General features: G+C 49.5%; 1 protein-coding gene across 1 annotated transcript in view; it reads left to right on the top strand.

Moving 5' to 3' along the window:
- Positions 1-6,969: 6,969 nt before the first annotated feature.
- The window catches only part of Slc6a17 (solute carrier family 6 member 17), a 43,416-nt gene continuing 25,827 nt past the window's right edge, over positions 6,970-24,558 (top strand). The window contains exon 1 of the mRNA XM_051165599.1: positions 6,970-7,118. The gene's annotated coding sequence lies outside the window, so the exon portion shown is untranslated. The remainder of the gene's footprint in view (positions 7,119-24,558) is intronic.

Raw genomic sequence — 24,558 nt, 5'->3', positions numbered from 1 at the left:
GCCTGCGTTTGGAAGCATTGTCTTTCTTGTATCTCGGTGAAGGTCAGCATTGTCTTCTGACCACTTGGGCTGCTTTAGGACTTCTTCTACTAGGTCCTGGCCTATACAGAGGGAAGCTGGGTACACCCAAACCACCTCCAAGTTGTTCTTGACTGATTGTATAAGTCATTCCTCTGCAACTGAGCGTAGTCCCTACTAGAGAGGTTTTTCTCATATGCAATTTATTTGCGTTTGAAACCCAAGGTACTGCTATGTGACAGGAGAAGAAGTTGGCTGCTGAGCCATTGGAAGGACTGCCATCCCCAAGGTGGTCACAGATAGCCCTGTGAGGAGGGGCAGCTGCCACTCTGTGCTACCTCTGCTCATGGAAGTCCCTTCCTCTTTGTGCAACAGATAGGTGACCTTCAGAACACGGGTGTATAGGCCAAGCTCTCTCCCCACTGAGAGTCTGTCTACACAGGGTCACAGGATGAAGAGCACCCTCATTTCTAGACCCCCCCACCACATTCTCACTGTATCACATCCCCATTTCCTCTTCCTCATGATCACTGTAGCTTTAGCACCTCACAGGTATGGAAGCCTCACTCGGTACCCACTGCCGATAGGGATGTATTGCTTAGGGGGAATCTCACAGGCATCTCAGGCATTGTTGCAGGCCATGATGGTGAGTGGCTATGGGTGGGTAAAGGCAGGGAATTGAGGAGACAAAGGTGCCTGAGGGATGTATGCAGCAGCTCATGTTCTAGGCCCCTCTTTTCTATATCTCCATGGAATTACATGACACTTGCCTTTTCCTTCCGGTGAAATGTCACATAGCCGCAGAGATTGGCTCTCTCATCTGAAGCCACTGCATTCCAACAGCATCGTGTTTATTTTACAGGTTCAATAACACAGTAACAGTGATAGAGAGAGAGACTTCCTTATCAGCTGTGTTTTAGATCTTAAACACTAATTGGGTGAGATTTGCTATCTTTGCCAACTAAACACAATCTGAGGTCATGGAGTTCCCGTGGTGGCTGTTGGAAAATGCCCAGTTTACTAAATCAAGGGTAAAGGAGTTCCCCAAAGTGAGGGTATCAGGTATATGATGGGTGGTCACTGAACCTCTAGCTACTCTCATCAATACACATTGATGATTATATGGCTCGTGTGTGTGTGTGTGTGTGTGTGTGTGTGTGTGTTTAATTGTTGAATAAGAAAATTTCCCCAAATGTAATGGCTTAGGGGCTAGAGAGATTTCTCAGTGGTTAAGAGCACTGACTGCTCTTCCAGAGGACTTGGGCTTGATTCCCAGCACCCAAGTGACAGCTCACAACTGTCTGTAACTCCAATTGCTGAGCCATTGGGTGTGCATGTGGTGCACAGACATACATGCAGACAAAACATACAAATAAAATTAGAAAATAAGTAAATAAACAATTGACTGAATGAATAAATGAATTCACACATGCAGGCCCATGTCTTAAAACATCAGGGTTTTTTTGTTTTTGTTTTTGGTTTTGGTTTTTGGTGTTTTATGTCTCATGAGTTCCGTGGACCAGGTGTCTGGGAATACCTTCTCTGGACAGTTGCTTATGCTCCATGCAGAACTGACACCAGGATCTGCCTGGAGTCTGGACAATCTCCTTCCAGGGAGACTTGCCCACTTGCTGATAGGCTGTGGACAGTTTTAGGCCAAGAGCCCAGCGAGGGCTGGGGGCTTCAGCTTCTCAGTGAGTAGGCCTGTCTGCGTGGGCTTCCTCATAGGATGGTAGTTCATTCAAGAACAAGATTCCAGGACACAGACAACGGCACTACTGCTTCCTCATAGCCCATTTCTAGAAACAGTCATGATGTCAGCCACCTCTCTTGTTTAAGCAGTCATGAAGGCCAGATTCAAAGGAGAGGAGGTAAGGACTTCACTTCCTGAATAAAGTGCTGTCAAAGAAGACAGGAGCCATATTTTAGAACGCTCGCATTAGGGAAATACCAATAACTGTCACTCAGAACAAGGAAGGTGTCATTATCTTAGACTCTGTGTGTTCCACATACTCAGAAGTTACATACGTGAAAGGAGACCCACACCACAAGTCCCCAGACATCAGGAATAAGTGAAAGAGCAAAGGTTTTAAACACAGCATGAGCTCTCTGTGTGACTTGGGTGGATTGACTAGCCACACTAAGTCTTAGCATCCCCGTGACAAGATGAAGGTACTAGCCACATCGCCTTCACAGTATCACAATGTACAGTTATCATATTATGCTATATGTTATGTAAAAGGGAGATTTTTTGTTCAGGATGGTCAGAGGAGAGATGGTCTGTGTCCATGTCTATGTCCATTTCCGCCTCAGCACCTACACTGTGGCTTGCTGTCATGTCATGAGCCCTCCCACCAGTGATGCCTTTCAAGCTTCGTCTATGTCTCATTGCAGTTTTGATGCTGTGGATTGGCTTCCCTTCTAGAAACTTCTGCAACGCACACTGTCCTCCCAACTCTTGCCTCCTTGTAGTCTTTTCTGATCCTCCTTGCTCCTGCCTTAGAAGCCAGGCCTCCTCCCACCGAGATTCTCTCCAGACCATCTCCACTCTTCTTCTGGAATGTCTTGGCCACACCCTCTGTTGTTAGGTCTCCTGAATTTGCCTCCAGCCTGCTTTCCTACTCATATTTCTAACTACTCCCTGTCTATTCTTTTAGTAAATATCTGTGGCGGACCCATTCTGTGTTGAGGACAGACATGATCTCTGCCTAGAGCTTTCACATCAGCCAAGGAGACCATCTCAAGTAGCCAGTCGCATCTTTGTTTGTTTGTTTGTTTTTTGTTGTTGTTTATTGTTGTTTTTCCAAGACAGGGTTTCTCTGTGTAGCCCTTACTGTCTTGAACTCATTTTGTAGACCAGGCTGGCCTTGAACTCACAGTGATCTGCCTGCCTCTGCCTCCCGAGTGCTGGGATTAAAGGCATGCGACATCATACCTGGCTGCCAGTTGCATCGGTAAATACCTAAATACAGTGTGACAAAGGCTACAAAGGGGATGATACCCACTCAAGAGACTGGCTTTACTCTTCTCCACAGTCAGAAAAATCTGGAGGATTCTGTTGGGTGAGTGGCCAGGAAACAAGGGAAGAAGAGGGGCCTTGACTGATTCCAGGCAGAGGGGGCAGACTGGACTGAAGCCTGAGCCAGGAAAGCATGGGAAGACTGGGAAGAGCAGAGAGAAGGCTGGTGGGGCAAGTGGGCTGCAGGAAAGGCTCAGGAGGGAGGAGTGACAGATGAGACTGGAGGCAAGAAAAAGCCTCAAGTCACCTTGGGCTCGGGAAGGGCGCCTTTACATTTTCACTTCTAAAAGATTCCTCTTGTGTGGAGAAAAGAGCTGAACCTGGAATTTGAGTTAGGAGATTATGACTGTCCAGGTGAGCGATGGTTTTACTTTAGGCTATGAGTGCGACAGCAGACTTAAAAAGACGTGGCCAGACTCTAGAGGCAAGCAGTAGCTAAGGTCTCCAGGAATGATGGATATCATGAAGGGATGAGAAGGAGGGAGGTTGCAAGGTGACGGTTGAGTTTCTGGAAGGGAGACTTGGAGGTGGGACAGAAGGCAAAATGTGGACTGTTTTGCAGGAGGTGGGTGCCTCAGAGTAAGAAAGTGGTTTTAAGAGGGCTGTCCGGAAAGGTGGAGTAAGGAATTGAGTGTGTAGAGCTCAGGAAACTATAGAATGAAGGTGTCAGCAACAGAGAAGATAGTTTAGGCAACAATCCAGAGTGACAAAGGGAGATGTCTGAGAAGTCCACTATATAAAGGCCAGCAGGAATACTACAGGGGTGAGCAGAGGGCAGAAAGAAATAAGAGTGGGGACTTAAAGAAGGAGTGGGATCTAAGAAAGTGTGGTAGGAGGGTCAACAAAAGGAGGAGTGGGGGCTAGAGAGATGGCTCAGAGGTTAAAAGCACTGAGCACTGACTGTTCTTCCGGAGGTTCTGAGTTCAATTCCCAGCAACCACATGGTGGCTAACAACCATTTATAGTGTGATCTCATGCCCTCTTCTGGCCTGCAGGGGTACATGGAGGCAGAGCACTGTATGCATAATAATAAATAAATAAATCTTTAAAAAAAAAAAGGAGTGGAAAATGTCCTGCAGGTTTAGTGAGTCAGAGGCCACAGATGACATCCATCTTGACATCATGGTAGAGCAGAGCTGACTAAAGAGTGAGGGAAAGAGGAGGAAATGGGGACAGAGACTTTGGAAGCAGAAAGGTGGGGTGACTTTTAAAGGAGATATTTGAACATGCTTCAAAGCTGCCGAGAGAGACTCAGTAGTGAGGGAGAGGTGGATGAACTAGGAGAATAGATGGCGAATGTTGACTGACGCTGTCAAGAAGGTGTGGCCATGGGACCCAGGGGCTGTGTAGGGTCTGCATTCTGACAGCAGGGGATGCTCCCCTGCCCTCTCAGGGATTGGAGGGAGGAAAAGAGTGCAGCTGCCCAGGCAGGTGCAGAAGGGGCTGGCACACCTGCTCTGTGTGGAGGAGCTTCTGAGGACCAAGGCAGTTTCTGAGACCAGGGAGGCAATGAGTAGGTAAGAAGGGTGGTTGACAGAATAGAAAGCTGAGGTTGCCTTGACTGGAGAGAGGAATCGATGGACACCCAAAGCCGCATGGAGGCACTGGGAAGAGTCTATTCAAGGCTGGTGACCATGAAGGCAAAGGGAGGCGGATTCATACTGTGACTTATTCCCAGAGAACTTAGTATGAAGGAACCAGCTATTGAGTTTACTCAAGACTGTGGCCATCAGCAAGTGGATCTGATCATACAAGGGCCTTCGTACCCGTGAGGCACACTGTTCTTAATATGCCTCAAACCTGGAGTCGCTTTACCTTCTTTTCCAAATCTCTTCTTTCTAGGTTTTTTTAAAATTGTTTTTTGTTTGTTTGCTTTTGTTTGTTTCAGTGACAATATGATCACCTAATAACAGTCATTTACAAGTGCATGTGATATTAGGTAATTTAAAATAATCATCTCATGTGATCATCATAACTCTATTTCCTTGCAGTGTGCACTATTTTACACATGTGGAAACTGAAGCCCACTAGGCTATAGATCTTAGTCAACGTGGGTAAGTAATGGCACCCTAGATACAAAACATAGGTTCATCAGACTCCGAAGTTCTTTCCCATCGCTACACAAACTCAGAAACCCCTTTCCTTAAAACCACCTTATCTGAGGGTTTCCTTCCTCTCACCCCGTCACAGCACATCAGTTGCCACTCTGTATCTCTCCCATTACTTGCTTCTTCCTTCCATGTACCTCCATCCTGCTGGTTTCCTGGTTAAGTCCATAAGGGCAAGGGTCATGGCCCGTCTTGTCTGTTATGTCTGCAGGACTGCAACAGTGCCCAGCAAACTGTACTACGTACTTGTTGATTAAAAGAACTGTCTATTGGGAGAGACCATTCTCAATGGGTATCTTGCATTTCCAGATGTCCCATGGGCCAAGGTACTGATGTTTTTTTGGTTTTGGGGTTTATTGTTGTTGTCGTTTGTTTCAACCTGATTTGGTAGATCTTTGCTTTGGAGGGCAGTCTTGTTTGCTGTCCATTGGAGGCAAATCACCAGCAGGTTCTCTTGTAGTCCAATATAAAACATTAGGCTTCCCTAAAGCTGAGGCTCCTCCCACAGGAGTTGAGGATTATGAGGAACTGAGCTGCCTGTGAAGTCTGTACTGTTTGCTCTGTCACAGGTAACATAAGTCCTTTGTCTCTGACTCTGGGGTTTTGTGTCTTCTTCTGTCAGCCTCCATAAAAGAGGCAGGCCAACTAGTTAGACTGTAGGTGCAGAATCTCAGTCTCCTCAGTGTTCTGGTCTTTCACTAGGTTAGTTAAGACCTTCCACTTCCTCCATCCTCCCCCTCCCCCACCCCCAAACAGGTGCCTGCCTGTGATATACTACAGGTCCCCTAGAGCACAGACAATCGGTTCAGACTTCCAAAACAGCAGCTAGGCAGGTCCTGTCGCCCTGTCTAACCTCACCTCTCACCACCGGCTAGCTCTGTGTCAGCTCAGGGAGCCAACCACCTTGTCTGCACATACTCTTCACTTCTGCATTGCCTTGGGCATACTGTCCCCCCCCCCACCGCCGCCCCCGCCCCCACAATGGCTGCCCTTTCCCCTTTTGTCTATATATCTTTTGGGACCAGCATCCTTCAATACATTTTTGGTACCCAGTCATAATTTCTCTCTGTCTCCCTCCCTCCCTCCCTCCCTCCTTCCCTTCCTCCCTCCCTCCCTCCTTCCCTTCCTCCCTCCCTCCCGCTATGCTCATTTGTCAAGGTTCTAGGAAACTGAGGTGTTCCGGGCAGTAGGATGGAAGAGTGGCGGAGGGAAAGAGCAACCCAAAGGTAGGAACAGGGGCAACATCTACATAGGATGGAAAGACTAGCCACAGCGCGGGATTGGATTCCTGAAAGGGTCAAAAGGAGGTGAGTCTGTAAAGACAGGTAAGGTCCAGGACTCAGAAGGCCTTTGGCCACGGGAGCCCATTTTCCTGAGAGCAGATGCTCTAATAAGAGCCTTCAGGTCTCAAGAGGCGGCTCTTGGCAACCCCTCTCCTGCTGCTCGCTGCCCACCCCTCCGCCCGTGTCGGCCATCAGAGCCTCGCACGCAGCCCGGGAGCCTCGCACTGACGCGGGCCCGCGCGTGAGTCAAGCCTGCGTCACGGCGCCCCGCCGCCAGGGTGGCCTTTCGGAAAGCGAGGGAACAGTGCGCGCCGCGCTCCGCCCAGCTCCGTTCCGCTCCGCAGAGCCGACGCGGCCAGGGCGCGGGGAGGGCGGCACTCGGCCGGGGCCTTCGCAGCCACGCGCTCCTTCTGCGGCGGCACCTGTGCCCCGGGGCGGCTCCCCAGAGCCCCAAGCAGGCGGAGGGCCGGAGCAGGTTTGGGACTGGCCGCAAGGGAGGGAGTGAGGAACTAGCTGAATCGCGTGCGCCGGCGCGCGCAGCTCCCGGTCCCCCCAGCCTCGGCCGGGGCCTGTCGCTGCCTGACTCCAGTTGCCCTCGGGAAGGACGGTGCACCCGCGACCCGTCGGGGGAGCACGACCACTCCGCGGGAATTCAGGGGCCGAGTCCACGAGACGGCCCACGCGGGACAGGTGAGTCGCCGTCTGATCCCCGTCTAGCATCGCCGGGCTAGCTACAGCAACTTTGCTTGCTGTGGCCCCGCCCCAGCCAGGAAGGCCAGAGGCCAGGGTGCAAGGCGGCGCTCCTCCGGGTCTGCACGACCCTACGCTGGGCTGGCGCGGGGGCTTCTCCCGGAGCTTTAGCCACTGTTGCCTGGCGACGGAACCCGGGGCGGCGTTCGTCTGGCGCGTCAAGGGTGCTCCGCAGCTTCTGCACAGGTTGGACTTGAGCTTCATCTTCTGGAGCTCAGGATGCCCCAGAACTCCGGAGGTAACAGGACAGATGCAGAGGCGAGCACCGCCGGGGGACCAGGGAGGCCAGCTCGGTGGGTCCCTTTGCTTGGAGCGCGCCTAGGGTGCAGCTTCACGGGGAGGCTCTGGCACGGCTGGCGACCCCAGCCTCAAGTCACTCGGTCTCCGGCCCGTGACCTTGACGGTAACATTGGCTAGAAAAGCAGAGCCTTCCCTCCCGAGATGAATATTTAATTCCCAGCCCTGGGGCTGCTGCTTCACAGTGAATTTGGAGCTCGAGTGGAAGAGCCCTTCCTCCCTCGAGGGAAGCGCGTCTGGGGATCGAAAGGCAGAGAAAGGAGACTTGCACTGGGGGCCACAGTCTGGAGGGGCCCGCTGCCTGGAGAGAGGCCTCCGACACATTTATACCTGTGCAGACGATGCTCTGCTCTGAAGGGACGTTCGCAGTATGCCAAGGCTGCACCCCCCCCCCCCAGGGGCGCGGCCGCCTTGGAAGGAAGCCTGATGCTTCAGTTCTCTTTAAAGCCCAAACAGCTCTGTCAGAAGTTCCGTGGCTACTGGGACCCAGTTACTGTCAAGTGGGCTTTAGTTTTTGAAAATTTCCCTCCCTCCCTCTCTTCACCTTCCCTCCCCCATCCTTTGCTCCTAACCTTCTTCTCCTCCTCTTTAGAAATAGTTTAATGGGCCATATGAATTAGGAACTTTCTAAGTAGAGCTACTTTGGTAGGCAAAGATCGTCCGGCTGCGATCAAGAGGCAGATTGGGTTGGGTGCAGGCAATGGGTATGGAGAAGAGAGGTTGCTGTTGCCCTTCTTAACACGAACTCCCGGGACCTGAGAAAACCCTGGAAGGGTTCTATAAAAATTGCACCAGAACTTTAGTATCTGTCAAGCTTTAGTGGGCTTCAGACTGAGTGGAGCTTAAGCATCTTGTACGATGCCCGGTAAGGTAGGTCCATCTCCTGGGAGAGAAGGACTTTGAGGTCACGCCTGGTTGCCCTTGGCTATGGGCAAGGCCATCAGAGACTGTGTTTCCTTTTCATGTTGGGAGCAGCTGTGGCTAAGTAGGTGGTTGAGTGAACAGAGTGTTTCTGCAGCTTAGCCTTCAGTGACTCAGTGCTGGAGGTGAGTCGTGCCCACCAGCTGATTACAGTTTGCTTAGCCTGCGTCACAGAGTCGTGGTGTGCCAGCTCTTTGTGAATTCCTTGGAGTTCTTTAGCAGGACTCCATGAGAGGAAATGCCCTCAGCTCCAAGTAGCATAGGGATGGGTAAGTCTTCAGATCTCAGCTTCCTTTCTGTTAACAAGGGACTGTTGAGCTCTGCCCCCAGGGGATGGCTGCTGAAGAGGTCCTGTGCTCGTGGTTACAGTTTGGCCTAGTGCTCCAGCATGTGCCAGCATGGTGACCTTGGGCAAGTCACTGTATCATGGAAATGCTGTCTCCAAAGTTGTTAAGGAGGATGCCATTGGTACCATTTTGTTTTCTTACTTTGTGAGCAGTGCTAGACAAAGCAGGTGGTGCCCAGATGTTGGGTTCCCACCTCTTCCCTTATGAATTGCAGCCAGAGATCATTTCCCCCTCTCTCTGCTGTGCTCCTGAGCATGGTGGTAGTGGTGGTGATAATGGTGGTGGTGGTGGTAGTGGTGGTGATGGTGGTGGTGGTGGTGGTGGTGGTGGTGGTGGTGATGGTGTGGTGGTGGTGATGGTGTGGTGGTGGTGATGGTGTGGTGGTGTGGTGGAGGTGGTGGTGGAGGTGATGGTGTGGTGGTGGTGATGGTGGTGGTGGTGGAGGTGGTGGTGGTGGTGGAGGTGGTGATGGTGGTGATGGTGTGGTGGTGGTGGTGGTGGTGGTGTGGTGGTGGTGATGGTGTGGTGGTGATGGTGTGGTGGTGGTGTGGTGGTGATGGTGTGGTGGTGGTGGTGGTGGTGTGGTGGTGATGGTGTGGTGGTGGTGATGGTGGTGTGGTGGAGGTGGTGGTGGTGATGGTGTGGTGATGGTGATGGTGTGGTGGTGGTGGTGGTGGTGATGGTGTGGTGGTGATGGTTTGGTGATGGTGGTGATGTTGGTGGTGGTGATGGTGGTGATGGTGTGATGGTGGTGGTGGTGATGGTGGTGGTGGTGTGGTGGTGGTGGTGGTGATGGTGGTGGTGGTGGTGGTGGTGATGGTGTGGTGGTGATGGTGGTGGTGGTGTGGTGGTGATGGTGTGGTGGTGATGGTGTGGTGGTGGTGGTGGTGGTGGTGTGGTGGTGGTGATGGTGTGGTGGTGGTGATGGTGTGGTGGTGATGGTGTGGTGGTGGTGGTGTGGTGGTGGTGGTGGTGATGGTGTGGTGGTGGTGATGGTGTGGTGGTGATGGTGGTGGTGGTGGTGTGGTGGTGGTGGTGGTGATGGTGGTGGTGGTAGTGTGTGTAGGCATAGGAAGGTGGCCAGATCCTGCATGATTGAACCCACAACTCAGCTTCACATGGACCTAATTCCAACTTTCAAGTCTCCTCTGCATGGGGTAGCTGGAACAAGGACCAGGCTAGTGTGAGGTAAGCATGTATGGCTACCTACAATAGCCCCTGGATGACTCCAACAGAGAGACCTGGACTTGCTGGTATTATTTATGACAGTGGCCTGTTCCCAATCTGGGGCACTTGCTGAGTAGATTTCAGGGGTTCTTTCCACTTGAGTGGGTCTCACCATCTCCCTAAGCACATGACCTGTCTATAATGGTGTTAGAAGCTTCTAAAGAAATGCTCAGCTGAACTGCTGTTGGCTTTTCCTAGAGAGGAAAGAGAAGAACAGGCCTCCCACTTTCTTAAAGGACTCTGGACTTCTTGTCCTTCCCTTTTATGAAGTGTCCTGATCTAGGGATGACCTAAGATGTGTTCACTTCAAGAATGAAGGACATAAGATGCCCCAAGGTAGCAAGAAAAAGTCCAGGCTGACCTATGGGACCCCAGTTGGCTACTGGAAGAGAGAGAGAGAGAGAGAGAGAGAGAGAGAGAGAGAGAGAGAGAGAGAGAGAGAGAGAGAGAGAGAGGGTTTACACTGCTCACTCTGAAGTCAATGCCTTCCCTATCTTGTCTGGAAACATACCCCATGGCTGACAGAAACAGAGACGAGAGGATGCCAGAGCAGCAGCCTCCTGCCTGGTCCTCTCCCTCCCCTAGACTCTCCTCTCCAGTTTTGCTGCCGTAGGACGATCCATCATTAATCCCTTTAAAACGCCAAGATAAGCAGCAGAAGAGTTTTAAAAAGAAGGTGGATTGGAGGTACACCCACCCCACCCCTCACCCACCCCACCTCCCATTCCCCCACCCCACCCCCACCACACACACACAAAGTCTAACTTATCACTGGCTTCCAGGCTATGCTGCAGCAAGAAATCCTGACAGCCAAATATCTGAGAACCAGAGAGGGAAACAGACAAACCAAACCCCACCCCGCCAAAAAAAAACCTTTGCCTCTCAGACCCCATGGTACTAGCCTCTCCTGACCAGCATCCTAGGCTGAAAGAGGTAGGAAGCACAACCAGGATTGCTGGTGTGCTGTCCCAGACACAGATGGGACAGTGCTCTGGGGGAAATCCTCCCTGCATTCCACTCTCTTTCATACCTCCCCTCCCTTCCTCTCTTCCACCCCCCCCCCTTTTCCTCAGGTGTCTCAGGTAGCCCAGGCTAGCCTCTTACTCATTATGGAGCAGACAATGACCTTGAACTCCTGACCTCTCTGCCTCCCAAGTGCCAGGATTACAAGTGTACAATAGCGCACGCATGCTTTTAGCAGGAGGAGGCACAGGTCTGAATGGTAGCACTTCGTGCTGTGGCTGACACCCACAGAAAAATACTCAGTTTTTATTAAGGCCTCTGTGCTGTGCTAAATGCTTCTGTACAGGCCATCTCGTTCAGTCATCCCCGTGATCCCAGGAGATAGCTATTACTATCTGTAGTTTATAGATGTGGATTTTGAGGTTCAGAGAGGTTAACTAATTTTCTCAAGGTCACTCAGATTCGTGAGTGGCGACCTGAGACTTGGCACGTGCTTCTGTCAGACTTCAAATGTCATGTTTTTAACCACTGTGTGATGTGTTTCCAATAACAAGGTCTTAATAAATGTGTCTGGCAGTTTAGGCATTTATCAGAATGAAGGTTTATTAAAAGCTGCGGGCTCTGCTCTTTAGACTAGTGCCCTGGGAAAGAGAGAATGAGAAACTGATAGAAAATGACCAGACTCACGTGGCCAAGGTTTAAGAAACATGACGTTTGGTTCCAGGTGAGCTAGAATCCAGAAAAAGACCCCAGACTCTGCCTTAGTGCTCTGCTGACCTGCTCTCATCTTTCTCTTCTTTATTTCATGGCTCCAGATTTCACTCCCTTAAAGTTTGTCCACTTGGGGCCGGTGCCTGGAGATAGGAGGGTTGAGGTGGCACCGGTCGGATGCTTCCCTGAGAATCTCTGCATCGGCAGAATCAAGGACAGCAGGAGTTGATGGGAGCTCTGGTGTGTCAAGTTTCCCTGATGGACAGTATGTGCCAGGGATTTGCAGTCTCTGATAAGGCCCAGACCCCAGAGCCAAATTGCTGGCGCATCAAGGTTATTTACTGCATCTGTTGGCAGAGGCGGTCGGAGGGGGGATCCTGATTGCTTCCTGGTCACTACCCATGGAGACTCTCCTCTTCTCAGGTTTCTACCACTTGTGACCTTGGCTTTTTTAGGAAAATAGGCACCTGGTTCCTCTTGCTTATGTCTCTTCTCTCTCTCTGAGAAGTTGTCATTTCCAGAGGAACAGGATCATACTATCCCATCTGGCCTCCCATCCTCAAACCACCACCACCAGAGACCTCAGAGGAGTAGTTCCTGTAAGTAAGGCTAGATAACTGAAAAGTAAGCATTAATGGTCCCCTGCCCAAGCAGATAGAAGCTACCCAGAAATCTTTGCTTCAGGGGCAGCCATTTTGTAGAAATCCAACCTGCTGATAATTCTTTTCTCTCTCCCTCTTTCCACGAGCAATTAAAAGAAGATATTAAGACATTCATCAATGTGCAAATCCAGTTATTTAAAAACGCATAATTAGACATTCACTGTGCACAGAAAACTCACATTTGAGAAAGGCAGCATGATGAAGCTCAGAGGCAGTATGAATTATTAGGGAGTCACTAAAGTCATCTTATCTCAGAACCAGGTATATTTTGTCAGAGAATGGTTCTGGGTCCAGTGAGTCTTAGGCTGCCTCCATCTACAACTTGGAGTTGAGGTGTAAAGGCCTGTTTCTTCTGTGGTTCTACTGGCACGGGAGTGAGGCTCCTAAGGACCAGAGGAACCCAAGATCTAAGCCCTGGTGGCACTATGTTCACGAGCTTGCCTAGCCGCTCATCCGCACATGGCAGACTGCCTAGCCCACCCCATCATTTATTCCTACTGGTTTAACTAGAATTTCATACGCACTACCAGTTGGCCACTCATTCTTTTGTTAGAAAATAGAGTTCATTGGTCCATACTCCCCAAGCCCTGTCAATTATATTTTTCTCTGTATAAGTCTTCCAGACCCTTGTGGTTTAAAGACCCATGGGAGCTGTAAGAAGAATATAAGGGCTGTCCACTAAAGATGTGAATGTCACCCAGTAGGACGGTCCCAGCAGGTGCTGCCAGGTGAGAAGTCAGTGAGGACCGTTTCTTCTTGTGGGATCTAAGGGAAGTAAGAGCCCGAGTTTTTCTGCGGGTCTGTCTGCCTCCCAGGATGGCTGGGTGGGCGCTGTCCACGGTCCTGCCACACTCAAAAACCAACTGGCTGCTGGTAATTTGTGACTTCCTTACAATAGCTAGGAAGAATCTGCTTGACCAGGGCCCCACAGGCAGTATTCTAGATGAACCCAAGGAAGTACGGAAGCTTTTGACCTCAGAGAGATGCTATGGTCCATGAGGCTTGTCTACTGGGCCTGTGGAGGTGGATTTGGGTGCACCATTTTGCAAGGCAGCAGAACATACTGCAGATGTTCCCAACTGATGCCGCGGGGGGGGGGGGGGGCAGGGGGAGGGTGCGTATAGTCCAGAAACGATGATGCCCAGATCTCTTAGGATAGCTTGGGAGTGTCCTTTGGTTGTGAAGACTCCTCCATTTACCATAATATTCCAGGCCAATATTAATTTTTCTGTGTACCACGGCTTGTAAACTGTTAGAAAATACTGGCACATGAGAAAGAATCTGTACTACAGAGCTCGGCAGATCACAGTGTAAAATTCAGCTCTTGAAATTAATGGGTGGGTAACCTTGTACATGCTGGTTGCAGTTCCTTTGCCTAAGAATCTTCAGCTATCAAACGATGACTGTAAGTCATTGTGAGCATAGTAGGTCGTTGTTGTAGCTTGTTCCCAGTAAGGATTATTTTCTTGCCCAGCTGTCCACCAAGCTGCACAGAGGGCTGGTGAGGAAAGAGATCCAACCTTTCTTGCTCTTAGGAGGGAGATGCCATGTGGGGACTGTAATTAAGGGTTTCTGATTACGATCCCTTCAAGTGCTCTTCAGAACTCTGCTGGGTAACTCAGGTAATTGGACACTGGTCCTTCTGTGTCTCTTTGAAACAAGAGAAAATAATGAGTTTAAGAAAATCCAGGACACAAGATTTGGCAGATGCTAGGAGACCCATCTTCCACCATTGTGAGCCCCTGCGGGTAGGGAAAGAAGAGAGTAGCGCCTTCAGTCATTCCCTTTTGTTTTCATAATCTAATTTTAACCTTTTTTATTTCTTAAAATTGGTATGTACATAGACCTCCTGTCTGGGGCCTGGAGTGTCCTTCAACAAGCTTGCTCCCTGTTTTCTTTTCTTCAAAACCTATGCACCATGCAGCAGCCCGATCCAGGCCATCGCCATCTCTCATCTGCCCTCCCAGCTTCTCCAGTTGTTGCATTGCAGACAGCTATTGATCCTTGTGAAAGCAATTGTGTCAGATCCCATCTTGGCGCACAAATCTCCGAGATCTTTCTGCTAGCCTCAAAGAAAACCCAAATGTTTTTCGTGCCTGTAGGTCATGCCTGCCCTGTATATCATCTGTCTTCCTGCTTTGACCTCTCCCAATATCCTTTACTCAAGGTGTTCTGTTCATGAACATCTCTGTTGCTTACATTCGTCAAGAACCTTGGTGCTGGCTTGGAGCCTTTGTGTTGTCTGGTTTCTCTATCTTGAATGCCTTCCCAGGATATCTGAATACCTCATTCTCTGTCTGTTTAGGCCCTCGTGTTACCTTATCAGAGTGTGCCATTGTCATGCCCTATACATCCCATAGCACCCCTGCCCCAACTCCATCCCCTCATACTTTGTATCACATATCATATATTTATTGGTTTCCCTGAATGAGAATATAAATACCACGGGGCAGGAACATAATTTCCTCTGTCCTCTGCTGTCGCAGAACAGACTGGCACATGGTGTAGAGTGTATGTTTACTGAAAGGAATAAAAGAAATGAAGAAAAGAGAAAGGAAGAAAACAAAAAACATTTTAAAATGTACTTTCAGTGGTTGGAAATCTGCCCAGGAATCTGAGCTCCATTCTTCCATCTCAGGAGGACAATGGGAAGCCATTTTAGCCATGAGCACTTGCACTGGGGTCCTGTGAGCCTGTTCCACATCTATAGGCATCATAGGACTGAAAGGTGGATGTACCTATGTTCCTGACTGAGTCAAATCCTTACATTTGTCTCAACTGAAGGAGGCAGCCAGTACTGGCTTGTGGGGAGTGGGGAGCTCTGTTGACCACGGTCCTTATGCTTTTATACATGCGAATTAGGAGCTATCACCCCCATTTTATCAGGTCCAGAAGCTGGGTTCAAAAGAGGTGTGGTTGTGCACACCTTTAGTCCCGGCACTCGGGAGGCAGAGGCAGGCAGATTGCTGCTGGTGGATGGCAGAGCAGGACATAGGGTTAGTTTTTCCTGCTTTTAACCTCCATGTCCTCCTATGATTACAGCCAAGTTGGGAGTCCAGCTCTGGAGTCAGGCCAAGACAGTGCAGATCCAGTGGCCTCCGATCTTTGATGGTGCCCTAGTTGCTTTATTCCATCATTTCCAAAATGCACGTTTCGCTCACTGATACATCTGAGAAGCAGGATGCAATATGCAATCAATGTCCATTTCAAAATGGCGGCCATCTATGGCAGGGTGACCTACCTCCGTTGTCCCAAGATCAGAGGATCTTGAGCTCAGCGAAACATAGGCAATTCCTTGTACCCTGCACTCTGTCATTTGTAAAGTGTAGCTACCAGAAGTATTTTCCAGTTATAATTATGGAACCATTAAACAGACAGTGGCTGAATGGTGCTTAGCACCATGCCTTGCACAGAAGTGGAACTGAACCAGTGCGTGCAACATGTGTGATGCAGCTGTTGTTGCTATGGCCACACCCTTAGACTCCTTAGAAGTCCCTCAGAAGACAGCTCAGCACCTAACCCCATCAGGGTGAACTCATGCACGTGGGGCACCATGCCATCTATCTTACATACTGAGTGTGCATTTCCCCCCCTCACATGAAATGGTAAAAAGGAGACAAACAATTCTGTTTGCACTGGCCACACCCACGGCCTCCAGCGCCAGTTTCTCCCCGTCTGGACCATCTGCCCCTTTTCCTGCTTCTTTTCTCTTTTGACTAAGAAAACAAAATTTTAGCCACACAGAACGCATTCAGCAAATATGAAGGGAAGGTGTGGGGGGAGGGGCATTGCAGAAGGCACCGTTGAGTCCTTGGCTTCATTTGTTGATGGGGACCACCTCTCCCTTAGCCCTCTGACCACTCTGTGTCACGTGGTGCCCATCCACATTTATTTCTGAGATAAGGATGAATCCCATCTGTGAGGTGGTGAAGACGGAGTGCACATACTGCTCCTTTGAAAGAGGAAAAAGCCAATGGATCGCAGTCAGGATTCTTGGTGCACCTTAGTTTTACACTTCTATCCGAGGGCATCCTTGGAGGCATGACATGCTCTTGGAAGTCGGAATATTGTGTCAGAGAGAAAACATGTTTAAGCTATAAAACTAAACTCAGACTGGGAAAAAATAACTGAGGGGAAGTAAAAACGCAGGTTTAAAAATTTCATATTACATGTATTGAGCATATAGTTATTAATAGGAAAACCTCAGAGTTTGGTCTTGTCAGATCAGAGACCACAACATGAACCCAACAAGGGTGTGAAATGGGATGATGAGAAAAATCGCCACAGCCTGAATTGACTCCTCAAGGAGCTTCTCCTTCCACCCCTGTGGTAGCCAGATGTGGTTGGTAGATGGACCCCGTTCTCTGTTTCACAGATGAACAAGGCACAGAAAGCCGGCTTCTAGTTCTGGTCCTCCCCCCATGCTCGGAGAGCTGCATTGGATTAGCACCCTGGCAGGGGCCTGTGGCCTTCTGGTAGAGCTCAGTGTCCCCTCGGCTAGCTCCTCACCCTGCCTCTTTGTTTTAAAGGCAGCAGTTGACGTTTCAACATGAAAAGAAGGTTGTTCTCAGAGGGTGGGAAAGCAAGGACTCCAGAAAGTCCGTGTCTCACACAGGGGAATTTGTAGAGTGACAGACGATGGCTGCACAAGGGACAGTAAAGGATGGATAAAGAGCAGAGAGCTTGGTTCCTACAGTCAAGGGATGTCTTGTTTGCAGAAGGAATTGGGCATATGAACAGCTGGCTATCCCAGGGAGCCAAGGTAATCTTTCGGAGTGTGTTGAGAAGGGTAGCGGAAAGGGCTGTTAGTGGTCACTCAAATAATTATAGAAGGCATTACTTAGGTAAGGTGAAGAGGTGAACGCAGGAGGCATCTGGAGGCTGAAGGCATGGAAAGGGTTCTGTAGAGGGAGGAACTGAAGGTCATGGAGGGAATCGAATGCCATGAGAAGGGCTATGAATATTCTTTAGAGGACAATGGATCTGGGAGACATGGTATTTTTAGCAGTTGCTTCTGAAGACCACATGTAATGACCAGCAAGATGACCTAGCAGGTAAAGTTACTTGCTGCCAAGATTGATGGCTTGACTTTGGTCCTGGAGACCCACATGGTAGGCAGAGGGAGCCAACACCTAAAAGTTGTCTGCAGAGCCACACATGCATGCAGCCATGCACAATACATACGTATGCACACGCGCACACATACACAGCCATGCATGAAGCCATGCACAATACATATGCGCACGTGCACACACACATACACACACACACACACAGAGAGAGAGAGAGAGAGAGAGAGAGAGAGAGAGAGAGAGAGAGAGAGAGAGAGAGAGAGAGAGAGAGAGAGAGAGACAGAGAGAGACATAAGCAGGATGGCTAAGACAAGTGAATAAAGAAACTATCAACTATCAAAAGTCTTAAAAACTCAAAGGGCCCGAAGCAGAGCAGGGTGGTGGGGTCAGGACAGAGATGAACACACTTGCAAGCATGACATTTGGATGGCATGAAGGAAGGATGAGTTCAGAATGGAGCTAGGGGTCCCTGGAGGTGTGTCCTGGGAGAAGAAGCCCCAAGAAAGCTGCCATGGAACCATGCAGGATCTGTCAGCTCACCTTTGGTGACTATCAGAAATTTCGGAGAAAATAATTAAAAAAATAATCTGCAGTACAATTTGTATCTCTGATAGCAGCCCAACCTGTTTCGGGCTGTGTGGAAGCCCAGAGGCTCTGAAGTAATTAGGAAAACTGCTGGGGTCACAGCTACTTGTCACATGGAAACCAGGAAGCCACTGAGCACTCTCCAAGGGGAAGGGATCCGGCCACATTTTTGCTTCACCACCACGTACCCTTGAACTGGACCTTGGCCTTGAGGCCTAAAAGCTAGAGCTCGTTGTTATAAACTTTAGGTAGCAGAATTGGCCACACCAGAGACCAGAAAATGTGTACACTGAGGTGTGAATAGTTGGGCTAACCGCCTGCTTTCCCCAAGATGGCATCTTGTTCACCTGGCTTCTCTGTGGAGTCCATGTCTTAAATGATCTGATAAAAAACTTCCCCGGACAAAAGCTACCCTGGAACCAGCGGGGCTGACCCAGCATTCCGGGAGAGTCTTCCCTCTGTATTCAGTGGCTTTGGGGTAGGGGCCTCGGTGTGGCCCTGCTCACAGCATGAGAACAGCCAAGCCTTCCCTGTGGCTGATTACCAAGGTGTGCTTGAACATTTGTTGTGGAGCCATTAGAGCTCTGTCAGGAGACATTTTTACCCGTCTGCCTCCTTGTCTCGATATATGCCCCCCCCCCTCCTTTAAAGACGATTCACAGTTCACTGCTCAGTCCTGCTTTTCTCACATGAGCTATTCTGAGCTGTGAGCCACACGGGTTGCTAAGTGACAAGCTGGCACTGAAGGCTTGCTCTGAGCTCGAGCCCCTCTGTTGTGCTTTAAGTAATTGAGGCATTCCTTTCAGAGTACTGTGTGACTTCACCGTCTGATGTGCTGCTCGTGAAAGACTTTACAACCCCAGCTACTACAGGGGGATATAGAGTGTGGATAGGCTGGCTGTCAACACCTGCACACTACACTCCAGCAGCTGAAGGAGAGTGGCAGGACAGACAGACAGACTGCAGAGCTCACTGCACCCAGTGAGGGTTGGTGCCTTGCTCATGCCCACACGCAGGAGGGACACACTCTAGATATATGCTGGAAGGTTGCACAGATTCCTCATTTGCACACAGGGACACTGAGGTCCAGGGGAGTTAGGGTGCAGGTTCCATATCTGTCCCATGGCTGGCCCTATGGGATGTAAAGGAAGAGAAGAGAGAGATTGCCTTCTCAGGATCTTGGTGTTTGTCCTAGGGCTGTTTTAGGGCATTTGGCCATTCCCACACACTGATCTGAGCTGGCATTTAGCCTTAGACTAAGGCAGTAAATGGACTCCAGGCTCAGGCAGGGGTGTGAGGGCTAGGGTTAAGAAGCCTCTGGTACCATCTTCCTTTTTTTTTTTTTTTTTTTTTTGGCTTTTTCAAGACAGGGTTTCTCTGTGTAGCCTTGGCTGTCCTGGACTCACTGTGTAGACCAGGTTGGCCTTGAATTCACAGGGATCTGCCTGCCTCTGCCTCCCAAGTGCTGGAATTAAAGACGTGCACCACCACGCCCGGCCCATCTTCCTTTTAAAGAAGCTGTGCAGGGCTTCTGAGATGGTCCAGGAGGTAAAGGCAACTGCAGCTAAGCCTGATGACCTAAGATCAGCCTGCCCATGTGGTGCAAGGAGAGAACCAGCCCTCACAAATTGTCCTCTGATTTCCATGTGTGCCACGGCATGCACACATATACAGATGCACATATACATACATAGGCACCCAAATAAATAAGAAGTAAGAATTTAAAGCACAGTAAGGAAGGTGAGTGTCCTGGAGGATGAACAGGTAGAGGAGGCGACCTGTGAGGCGTGACGTGTGCTCTGCACCACCCTTGCTCTGGGTGGTCCTTCTGTAAGCGAAGTGACACAGTTCACAGCTTGCTTCCCTGAGTTCTGTGGCTCCTGGCCTGCATGACAATTCTCCATGTTGTGAGGGACACTTGGGACATACCTGTGACAGATAAAAGAACGGAAGCCTGGGCAGTTGATACACAGCGGTGCTGGGATTTGAACCCATGCCGAGCAAAATCTGTACCCCATACTATATGAGCATGCAAGAATGTTTTAAAATGGCTTCAAATGAGCACAAGTCCTATATATGAGCTGTGAGCTATGTTTTTTTCTATTACTAGTAACAGTGCTTAATTAATTAATTAGTTAATTAATTTTTTGGTTGTTCAAGACAAGGTTTTGCAGTGTAGCCCTCGCTGTCCTGGAGCACATTCTACAGACCAGGCTGGCCTTGAACTCAGAGACCCACCTGCCTCTGCCTCCCAAGTGCTGGGATTAAAGGTATGCACCACTACTGCCCAGCCGAGTGCCTATCTTTTATAAGTAATATTGCTGAGCTTTGTGATCCATGCCTGTAGCGACATGGTGTTTACCTGGCTCTTCTGGGCTCCAGGGTGTGATGAGTGGGGTGCTGGTTAGAAGCCTCAGGAGGGCCCAGTTCTTCTATGAAGAAGGAGAGTGTCCGGGCTACAGATGTGGCTCAGTGGCAGAGCACTTGTCTAGTGTGCACAAGGCCCTGGGTTAGATCATCGACACCACAAAAGAAAATAAAAGGTGGACATTTCTGAGGTGGGCCAAAATGTTTCTCTCAACCACCTACCTCTGCTCCCACTGGCAGCTCACTCTGGCTCTTTCTGAGGGGGAAGAGGGGGATCATGTAAGCAAATATAAATGGGAACTTATGTGTAGTTTAATGGACCAAGTTGAATAGTGTCAGGCCTCCAGGCTGCAGCTGTTGACAGCTGGGTCCTTCCTTTGTTCCTACCTCTGTGCTGGGCACATCCTTCCAGCCATTTGCTATGCCTCCCAGCAGCTTTCTGGGAGAGGGCGTCTGCCATCAAACAGAGCCATTTTCATCATGAGATGGGACCTTAAGTAACTAATGGGTCTTGCCCAGGAGCACACAGCTAGTATGTGGTCAATACCTCATCGAGAATGTCCATCTAAGTCCCTGGTGTTTTTCCTGCCCTCTCCTCTCTCTCTGGCCATTTAGACCACATTGCTATTCTTGAATTGCTCATGTTACCCGTGTGTGTGTGTGTGTGTGTGTGTGTGTGTGTGTGTGTCTGTGTCTGTGTCTGTCTGTCTGTCTGTCTGTCTTATCTCTTCTAGTGCTCTCTCTTGTCATTTAAGGCTCAGCTGCAGAGCCACCGTGATGTTTTCCCTGACTTCTCCCCTCCTCAGCATGGCAGGGAGGCAGGTGGCTCCATTCCTCCCATGCTGTTTCTATTTGTGGTGCACATTACTATTATATTTGGTATTTATTTATTTAATATCTGGCCCTCTGAAAGAAATGTGAACGACACAAGGGGGTCTGTCTTGATCACTGCAGTATCACTTTCCCCAGAACAGATCCTGGTATGCCTCCTTCTAGCAACCCCTTCCCCCAGATCAACAGTGTTGATCCTGACTGGATTAGTGGAATTCCCTGTTAGGGTGTCAGGAGGGCCTGGGCAGGTTGAACAATTCATTTCTTCCTTCTGAACCTTAGTTTTTAAATAACACACACACACACACACACACACACACACACACACACACACACACACACACACATGCATGTGAGTGCACGCATATATATCCATATACCTGTATATCAAATACCATAACTTGGCAATTACAGGGTCCCTTAAGCTTTAACTCTTTAGAATATGGTTCTGTCATCACCTGAAAATAATCGTTTGAAGTAGAACTTCCTGATTGTGGCTATAGCCCAATGCCGCATCTTGCAGGCTCACATCAAAAGCTTGCATCCTGCAGACGCAGTGGTACAGGGGTCCCTAGGCCCCTATCCCGTAAAGTGGAGGACACTCTATGAGTCAGTGACATCAGGAGAAGGAAGGTCATGCAGCACTGGGCATGGCCCTGTGACTGCTGGTCATGCAGCTGCATCTGTCCTCTGGCTTTCCAGCTGTGTGCTGCCTTTGTTCCAGAGTGTTCCTAGTTTAAAATGGTGCTACTTTTCCCCCCATATTAGTGACTAGAGCTGCACTTCATCAGGTACTTAAGGGGAAACATGTGCTTTAGTTGGTTAGCATCGAGATAAATTCTGTAGCTGCTGGGGAATCTTCCCTGGCTTTCTCCACTTTGAGCCTGATGATCAGTAAATTAGACCTAATGCATTGTAGAATGCTCTCACAAGTCCTACATAGGAAAGGTACCTGGAGAAAATTCTAAGCCAAGGTATCTCAATGACTGCAGTCTCCAGATCCCAAACCTGTATCTTTGGTTCTAATCTGCAGTAAAGGCCTTCAAGGTGGGTTGCAAGGGATTAGTAGGTTCCCAGACAGAGTGCTTGTGAATGCCTAAGGCTTCCTCCATTTGAGTGGCATGTGGCCAGGGACTTTCTGCATGTCCATGGGGGCACTCATCCTGACATGCCAGGCCTAGACACTGGTATTGCATAACTCCTAGAGTACCTGGTGTAGCATGGGCTACAGCTAGGAAGACAGCCCTGAGGGCTGAAGAGCTCACAGACACATAAGTGCCACCTTGGGCACCCTCTAGGACACAATGGGATGTTCTGCCAGCCCACTATGGAGCCTCAATAGTGTTATGTATTGGGAATTCTGAGACCTTTTAGGGAGGCTGAGTCTGCCCCAGTTCCTCCAAAGCCTGAGACCCTGATGTCATTTTCCTGGGGTGAAAAAGGCAGTTGCAAAAGATTCACTGCTGTTCTTGAACAAAAATAGCAGTCTAGTGTCACCTGATGTGGTCCATGGCCTGGCATGGATAGAGCTGGCCAGTCCCACAGACTAGCATTGATGGTTTCCCCACACTCCCCCTCCACCCCCAATCACATAAGTCTCACAGCTTTATCACAAGTGTAGCAGGGCTGGACTGCTCAGGCACTAGCCGGAGTTAGCCAGGAGAGTTGTATCAACCCCACAAGAAAGAATGCCCTGTGTTCTTCTGCACACAGTGACGTTGCCTGTGCTTTTCAAGGGGGCAGAGACCCATGAGAACAGTGAGCCTGGCTTCCAGAGACAGCTTGTTCCTGTAATAAAGTAATTACAGAGCTGGCTAATTTACATCCCTAGAAAGATGCAGGGCACCGGTAGGCTGGGGTGTGTGTGTGTGTATGTGCTTAATTTTAAATCCTCCAGCCTCTCCCTTAATGAGGAGGTGCCTTGAAATATAACAGAACTCTGGGATTCTTCAAAGCACTCATTTTCTTGGTGCTTTCTTTCTTTAAGGGAAAGCACGAAAGATAAATGAGGGATGGCAGCAGAAGGGGCGGGTTTCGCCTCCCCCACCCATGTCATGCAGACATTATCTGCCATAAAGCTGTCGCTGAAGGATGGAGAACCAGCTCTTGGCTGCAGTGGCCCTCAGATAATGTCAGTGCTGAGCAATGACCCAGGATTTGTTGGCACCAAGCAAGCGTTTCTAGGGCTCTGGTGCCAGAATCCATAGCTGAGCCCGGGCAGCTCTCCTGCCAGGAAAATGAAAGGCACTTAGAAGCTAGTGTCCAGGAGCCCCATAGTGATTCCTGCAGAGCTTCCTGAAGCACAGGTAGGCCTCAGAGCCCTCATTTCTACTGAGCTCCTGGTGACTCTTTGGCCCACAGGCTATGTTTTGAACAGGAAGAATTTAGAGATGTCAGACACTGGCTTCCGGTGTGTCTTAGTTACTTCCTTGTGGCTGTAACCAAAGACCTGACAAGAAGCAACTGAAGGGGCTGGAGAGTTGGCTCAGTGGTTAAGAGCACTGTCTGCTCTTCCAAAGGTCCCAGGTTCAATTCCCAGCACCCACATGGCAGCTCACAACTGTCTGTAACTCCAAGATCTGACACCCTCACACCAATGCACATAAATTAAAAAATTGAATAAAAATATTAAAAAAAAAAAAGAAGCAACTGAAGAGAAGAAAAAGGGCTTCTTTTTGCTTTATAGATTAAGGAAACACCATCTGTTGTGGAGAAAGCATGATGGTGAGAGGTGCATGAGGCTGCCTGCTCATATGTCTCCACAGTCTAGGAAGCCCAGGCAGGGCATGCTGACTTATTCCTTCCTTTCCCCCTTTTCATTCAGTCTGGGGCCCACCCAGCCTGTGGAATAGTATGGCACACATGCAGAGTAGACATTCCCCCTCAGCTCACTCTCTCTGGAGATACCCTCTTAAAACACTTCAAAGGGTTACTCCCATGAAGCTTTTCCTTAATCCAGCAACTTGATTGTCGAAATTAACCACCACACCAGGATCCCATCAGGTGGCTGTGGCTAAGTGGAACACAATAGGGGTAGGTGTGAGCCACGGTCATGCTACGTCGGATGGGAGAACGCTGTGGGCATTTCCAGAGGTCTTGGCCACACTAGGCTCTGCGTTCTAAAAGATGGATGTCATGCTAGATGACTTTTATTTGGGTTTGGCATATGGTTTTGTTGGTTCTGCCACAGCAGGTTACCAGGACCTTCTAGTGATGCTCAGGTGACACCTATAGGAAAGCAATGTGTTTGTTTACCTGAAGCTCCCCAGTGAGCATTCCGGGCAGGGTGGGGCAAAGGCAAGTTCAACACATGAGAGCCTTGTCCAGCATGAGATATCTACCAGGGGTCTGATTTGGATTCTGTCTACTTTAGGCTCCTTATTTCTAGCATTGTCAT

This window comes from Acomys russatus, chromosome 23, assembly GCF_903995435.1.
Source record: "Acomys russatus chromosome 23, mAcoRus1.1, whole genome shotgun sequence".
Classification (NCBI taxonomy): Eukaryota; Metazoa; Chordata; class Mammalia; order Rodentia; family Muridae; genus Acomys; species Acomys russatus.
The sequence above is the reverse complement of the archived record's forward strand: the minus strand, read 5'-3'. Positions and strand labels throughout refer to the sequence as shown.